The sequence below is a fragment of the Equus asinus genome, chromosome 15 (genome assembly GCF_041296235.1).
Source record: "Equus asinus isolate D_3611 breed Donkey chromosome 15, EquAss-T2T_v2, whole genome shotgun sequence".
Classification (NCBI taxonomy): Eukaryota; Metazoa; Chordata; class Mammalia; order Perissodactyla; family Equidae; genus Equus; species Equus asinus.
In genome coordinates, this window is record NC_091804.1 from 2,779,366 (window position 1) to 2,786,747 (window position 7,382).

At 45.9% G+C, this 7,382-nt stretch overlaps 1 pseudogene; it reads left to right on the forward strand.

Moving 5' to 3' along the window:
* The first annotated feature begins 4,642 nt into the window (after positions 1–4,642).
* Positions 4,643–6,633, forward strand: LOC106832119 (kinesin-like protein KIF15 pseudogene; annotated as a pseudogene).
* Positions 6,634–7,382: the final 749 nt, after the last annotated feature.

Genomic DNA, 7,382 nt, shown 5'->3' on the forward strand with positions numbered 1-7,382 from the left:
AAAAATATCAGGACTTCTGCCTGATATTCTAGGAAGAATAGATGTACTTTCTCTATTCCTCCTGGGAACGAAAATTAAAATACAGAAGATTATACGTAAAGCAAACATAAGAAAACTCTGAAAGGTGGAGAGAAGAAGGCTGATTGGCTAAGAGCCTCAGGACCCAAGAAGAAACACAGTGGTGAGTTCCAGGGATTTCTTCTTGCCTCATATATCCCCGAATTGAGCTGAATAGTCCAGCAACCCAGAAATGCTAACAGGCCAGACAAGAAAGGTCCCAAGAAAAACTTGCACTCTTTAGCTAGAGGACTAGAAAAGTGGCAGCCTAGCGAGACAGAACACTTTTTGACAAGGACCACTATAATCCAGGCAAACAAAGAGGAAAAACATGTGGCCCAACCCTCAGGCATGCCAGCCAAGGCTGAGTGGGGAGCCTGGACTTCCACCTTCACTGGACACAGCAAGGGATCCCAACTCCCATAACAGGTGGTGTCAGAGAAGGCCAACTGGGGAGCCAATGATGAGGATTTTAGGCTGGTTAATTTTAAAACTGCAGATGAGAAGCAGGCTCTGAGGAGTGGAATTTGCTTGCCCTTTGTTGGGAAACATTTACATTTGTAAGGGAAACCTTCATCTGTAATGATGCCTCCCTCTCTGTGCCAGGAAGAAGGGGGATGGCCTTATCTCCAGAAACTCTTAATCAATGCCAAAGGCAAGGACTTAAGTTGTTTACTGTCTGGCAACCTCATGTAACTGACCCCCCTACCCCAATCCTCCTTTGTGTTTAGCTGAAGATAATATTTAAGCAGTGGCTTCTGCCATTTACTTAATCCGGTTTGATCCTTATCTAAAAGTTATAGGACCACCCCATAACCAGACCCTACCGAGACCCTATGGGCACTGATACCACTTTAACAACTCTTTTTACATATTCTTTCCTTTGTCTTGTAAAGAGATAATTCACATGCCTATGCCTTAAATTTATTCTTACTCTCCACCCAACTTTGCAGCAGCAGCAGCAGCAACATGCTGGCACCAGCTCTGCCTGCCCATGTGTCCTGTCCCCATGCCAGCAGCAGCTCTGACTGCCCGTGGGTCCTGTCCCCATGCTATTCCATACTATTCTCTAAATAAAAGAGCACTACTGCTTGATCTTAAGAGTCCAAGAAATCTTTCTTTCGACTCCTCGGCTCACCGACCCCACATCACCAAGACTTTCATCCTTGCCAGTTAGTAAAATGTCCCCACTCCCACGCCGTCAAGAGAGACCATGTAGGGAAACAAGACTTTTTTGTGGCTGTTCTTCATCAAATTGGGGAAGTTCTCCTCTATTCCTATTTTCCTGAGGGCTTTGGTCATGAATCAGTGTTGAATTTTGTCAAATGTTTTTTCGCCCTCGTTGATTGACATAATCATGTGATTTTTCTTCTTTAGCATGTTAATATGGTAGATTACATTGATTCACTATCAAACATTGAACCAGCCTTGAATTCCTGGAGAAGCACCCACTTGGTCATGGTGTATAATTATTTTTATATATTGCTGAATTCTATTTGCTAACATTTGTTAAGGATCAGTGTATCTACATTTATGAAGGATACTGGTCTTTGGTTTTCTTTTTTTGTACTATCTTTGCCTGGTTTTGGCAAGAGCAATACTATCTCTATAAAGTGAAAGTGGCACAGCATCCTTTCTGCCACATTCTTTTGGTCAAGAGCCCAGATTCCAGGGTTGGGAACATAGATTCACCTCTCAGTGGAAAGAGTGCAAAGAATTTTGGGGCCATATGTTAAAACCACCATACCTTCCTAGGATGGTATTAGGCATCTGAATTTCAACTCAAAATGCATTATTTCAAGAATGATTTACCAGTGAAATAATATGCTTTCAAAACATCATAGGCTAACCCCTCTTTTGCTAGATGGAAGGTGAGGGAGCCCTCCTGCCTTTATGCCTTATCTCCTTGGTTTCTAGGAGAAATGCGTTTTGAGTTCTTGAAGCAACGTGCAAAGTTTTGTAACCCAACTCTTTCTCTGTTTTTTGTGTTGTATTTCTTAATTCTGCAATTTAAAAAGTCAGTGGGGGCAAGCCATAAAACATGACTGGAGGATCCACTGGAGCCTGAAAAGGAGCTGGGTAAGAAAATAGTGGTAATCATGACACAGGGTATTAGAAGTGCCTGTAATACACTGTCCTGAAGGCTAAGGGTGAGCTATTTGTGTTCTGGGTCATTCCTAGACAGGGACAGCCAGCCGAGTGTGAGTGCTTCCTCCCAGGTCCAGGGGCCAGTGCCTTGGGGCAGAATGTGGTTTCCTGGTGAGCCTCGGTTCTTTACACAGCTTTGGTCATGAGAAAAGCAGCCCCATGTTTTCCCACAAGCTAAGTGAGGGGGTAGGACTTTACATTCCTGTAGGCAGACAACTTTATTGTGGTGCCTCTCATTTAGAATTGCCAAATTTCAGTTACAGGGTCATGAAAATAAAGACGTAATTTCTTCCCACCCAGAGTCCTGTCCTGAATCTATCCAGAGACCCCAGAGTAAAGACCTCTGCTCCAACAGCAGATTTCTTCCCAGGGTGAGAAGTGCTCTTTGATTTGGCAAGTGGGTCTTTGGTTTGCAAAGGAGGCCCCCGGGCTCTGCAGGAGGACAGAGGAGAGCTGCTGTCAGCCTAAGAAATTGAGGCAGTTTCTTCTCGTCACAGGAAGCCCAGATTCAAGTTTCTGGTAAGTTGGCACAGGGGAAGGAAGGAGAGGCAAGGTAGACCCTGGGTGAGATGGACTTGGACAAGGGGTGGGACCTAGGACTCCTCCAGGACTATGGGAGGGGTGACCAGGGCCCCGGGAACCAATGGTGTCCGAACAGGTTTACGCTCTCTCCATTTTTACCTGTAGTCCTCCTCCTTCCTACGCTCTACACAAAGCCCCTTGTTAGGTATAAGGAATGATGGAGAGGGGACCGTGTCAGTGCTTAGAGGAAATGAGAGCTGGAGAAGGCAACAGAGAAAAAAGATAAGACACCTACCCCCGACCCCCACCTTTCCCTAGCCCACATGCTCACTTTTCTTTTGAAAGCTCATGTGGAAGTTCAGAGCAAGGTGTCGAGTTCAATCACCAGGGGCCCACGGGCTCTAGTCCCCGCTGCCTTTGGGAGCGTTGGCCTTAGCTAGGGCTTCTCTCAGCTTTGTGGGGTGAGCAGAACAGATTACTTAAGCAGGACAGAGGATTTATTTTCCGAGCGAGCTCCTTATTTGGAGTCCTGACAAAGCAGATGAGGTAGAAGGACCCCGATGACTGAGAGGGGATTCTGCAGCAGCACCCAGGTGCCGGCGCCTGTGTGGAAACCTCGGGCCCCAGGGACACCCTCGAGAACCTCTGCCCTCCAGGCAGTACTTGTCGAGACTCCGAGGAACGGATCCATAACAATGACAGGACCATGGGTCAACGTCCAGCACACTATGTGGCCCGGGACTGGCCCTGCTGCCCCTCTCCAGACTTCCCGTACCTCCTTACCTTGAGCCTCCTTCTCTGAGACCCAAAGGACCTGTCCCCAAGCATGTTCCCTAGGTGTCCCTGGTGGCTCAGCCACACGACTCCCAGGTGTGCAGCTACCTCGTCCGTCCCCAGCCTGAAGAGCCAATATGTGGGACCTGGAACTTTCCTTAGAAATATCTTTGACTGTTTTTGCTACATCTCTTTGAGGTCCTTCAGATTGGAGTCTTTTTGGGGGCTGTTCTTTGGAATTCTCCAGAACAGCCTCTTTCAGGGCCTTGTGATAATTCACAACATAGGAAAGAGGCAGTGAGCCAACCACCTCGAGTCACGGCCAGCTTCGACGTGGTCATTGTCGCTCTCTCAGGTGCCTGCACATTGTTGAATTTGGACAAGGTGCGGCCACTTTATAATATTTGTTTTTTGTACCTCCCACTTTACTTCAAGGAAGATTTGAGATGGCTTATAATTTTTTCATTGCTATGCTAATTACAACAGAATACACCAGGGAAGGTAATAAATCAAAAAATAATGGTCTGAAAGGAAAGATCCTCAGGCGTAAAAGTGGTCCAAATACAACATACGCTATAACTATTATAAAGAGTTGAATTCATAATTAAAAAGCTCCCCAAAAAGAAAACTCCAGGCCTGGAATAGTTTCACTGGAGAACTTTACCAAACATTGAAAGTCAAAGTAACACCAACTGTACATATTTCTTCCAGAAAGTACAAGTGGAGGGAATACCTTCCAACTTATTTTAGGAGGCAGGATTACCTGGATACCAAAACCAGACAGACAGAGAGAAAAAAAAAGGGGAAAAGAGGGTCTGGCCCCGTGGCCAAGTGATTAAGTTCATGTGCTCTGCTGCAGGCGGCCCGGTGTTTCGTTGGTTCGAATCCTGGGCACGGACATGGCACTGCTCATCAGACCACGCTGAGGCAGCGTCCCACGTGCCACAACTAGAAGGACTCACAACGACGAACATACAACTATGTACCAGGGGGCTTTGGGGAGAAAAAGGAAAAAAAATAAAATCTTTAAAAATAAAAAGGGAAAAGAAAGAAAATCCCAAACTAATATCTCTAATGAACGTAGATGTAAAAACGTTCAATAAAACATTAGCAAATCCAACCCAAAAATGTATAAAAAGAATAATAAACCATGACCAAGTGGGACTTATGTCAGTTATATAAGGTTGTCCCAATATTTGATTGAAAATCAGTTGACATACTCCACCACATCAACAGGCTAAAGAAGAAAAATGATCATATCAATTGACACAGGAAGAACATTTGACAAAATTCAATGCCCATTCATCACAAAATTTCTCAGTACACTAGGAAGAGAGCAGAACTTTCTCCACCTTGTAAGGAAGAGCTACAAAAAGCTACAGCCAACGTAGGCTCACCTGTGCTCTCTTCAAAGCTCTTCCGGTGCTCCTGTGGCACAGACACCACCCAGGAGGCTGGCTGTGCTCACCTGCGCCCACAAGCCCTGTGGCATCTTGTGGGTGCAGGATCAGTTACAACAGCACCACCTTTGCCTCTGGATAGACTGGTGCAGGGGAAACATTATGATGATGGATCTGATCATTTCTTACAGCCTGAGAAGAGTAATCCCAAAAAGTTCTGAATGTGTATTTTTCTAAGTTGATTGTGAAAAAGAGGAGGCTGAAGCCCCATATATATTGTATACAGTTTCCTTTGCCAGGGCTCCTTTACTGAAACCTACCTGTGGGATTCTGCCTTCTTTGGTCTGTATTCAGGGAGCTTCTAAGAAGGAAATCTGTATGGGGAGTGCGGAAGGGCAGGTGCTCACCTCGGTGAAGAAGCCCACCTGGAGGGTGGAGGAATGGCCATGTGCACGGACATTGATGAGAGAGAGTCCTCTAAGTCTCATGCTGTCTTTACAGTTACCATAGAGTCAATGGTGAACAGTAATGACGGTCTGATGGTACAGATCTCCGTACTCAACCTGATGGAGTTAGCAGGATCTGAAAACAAAGATACCCATGTGGCAGGGATGAAGGCAAAGGAAGAAGGTAACAGAAACCAGTCATTGAGCTGCCGAGGCCAAGTGATCGTCGCCCTTATCCATGCAGGTAACAGAAAACAAAGACATGTGCTTCAGGGACTCCTTTTTCCAACTTACCTCTTTTTTCCAGACTCTCTTGGAGGAAATGCCCAAACTTCCTTAGTCGCAAATGCCATCCTGAATCAGGTGTAGTGGGGGAACTCTCTCCATGCTTAACTTTGCTCCAAGCTGATTAAAAACACGGTGGTGGTGAATGAAGACACCCGAGGACACAGGAGCCAGCTGCAAGCCTGTGTGAAGAGGCTCAAAGAGCACTAGGCCAGACCAGGGCAGGATGCCCAGCAAGCCTGCCGAGGGGACAGGGAGAGGAGGCTGGGGAACTCTTCTCGAGAGGCAGTGCTATTTTCTCAGAAATCTGAACAGGAAAAGAAGTCTCTGGTAGAAAAAATTACCCAGGCAGAAGACCTTATCCTCAAAAAGGAAAATGTAATCCATCCATTGCAATGATTGTTAAATTTCAAGAGGAGCAAGTAATGCACTTGGAGAAGCTACAGGAGGAATCCCCAGGAAGTCTGCCTGAGGGGTGGGGTGGGGTGCTCTCAGAATTAAGGGGTGCGATTAAACTCTGCAAGAACAGAAGATGAGCATGCCAGAGTTGCAAAGTATGCTATAGGAAGTCATTTTCTCAGGGAGGAGAATAGAAGTCTCAGATCCCTGGAGTCTGAGTAGAGAGCCCAAGAAACAGGTGCCTAGATCCCTGAAAAACTAGAAAGTGTTTTTCCTGAAATATCTAGTACAGAGAAAACCCCCAAATGTCAGCAAGTGTTCGCCCTAAAGTTACAAAAGAGCTGGGTTCACTGGCAAACCCTGAGAGGTGGAAAGCACAAATCCTGCAAATTCAGACTGAGCTGAATGATTCAAAGCAAGCATTTGAAAAATTCAAAGGACAAACTGGGAAAAAAATAGCTAGAACTGGAGTGAGAGTTGAAGGCTTTGCAAAAAGCAAACCTTACTCTTGCAAAGCTTTGGATGCAACCAAAACCTGCAAGTGGCAAGCAGTTTCTTAGCTGAATAAAATTCATGCAGAGTCACGAGTAGAGGCTCATTAACTTTGTCCTGACCATGACCCAGCCCTGAGATGGGATGGCTCTCAGCACACTCAGAACTCCAGTGCATCGGGTCATGTGCCTTAAGTGGGTCAGCTCCTCTTGGGCTGAGTAAACGGGACGTTGAGGGGCTCAAAATGGTGCAGCAACACCTGTGTGCTTTTCAGGTAAAGTGGGATGAAGAGGAGCCTGAGCAGCAAGGTCAGGGCAGACTGACCATGGGCGTGGTTCCCCACAGGTGCAGGCGTTTTCCTCGTCAGGGAGAACTGACGGACCGAACCACAGCAGGAGCGTCACTCATGGTTCAGCGCCCCTGCAATGCAGCTCTGAGTCGAGAATTCACAGACTGGTAATGCTTTGTGCAAAGCGAGGGACATGACCTGCACATGGCTGTTTGCTCTGCAAACAAGAAGCTATCTTTGCTGAAGCCAGAGTGTAGTCTGACTCATCCAAAGAGAGTCAGGAGAAAGAACTCAACCCACTTTCTGAAAGACACTTGCATGCACGGCTCCAATTAGATAATGTCAGATTAGAAAATAAAAGCCACTTGAAGGTAAAGTCCCCTACAAGATTCCTGTGACAACTTGTAAGAAATGAAGCGTGAAACAGACCAACTATTCAAAAATTGACACAACTGCAGAGGAGAATGAAACTCTGAAATCCACTCTGAATAATTTGATGGAGCTTTTTGAGGCAGAAAAACAATGCAATAACAAACTTATTGCATGAAGAAGAAAAAAGAAACCATTCCA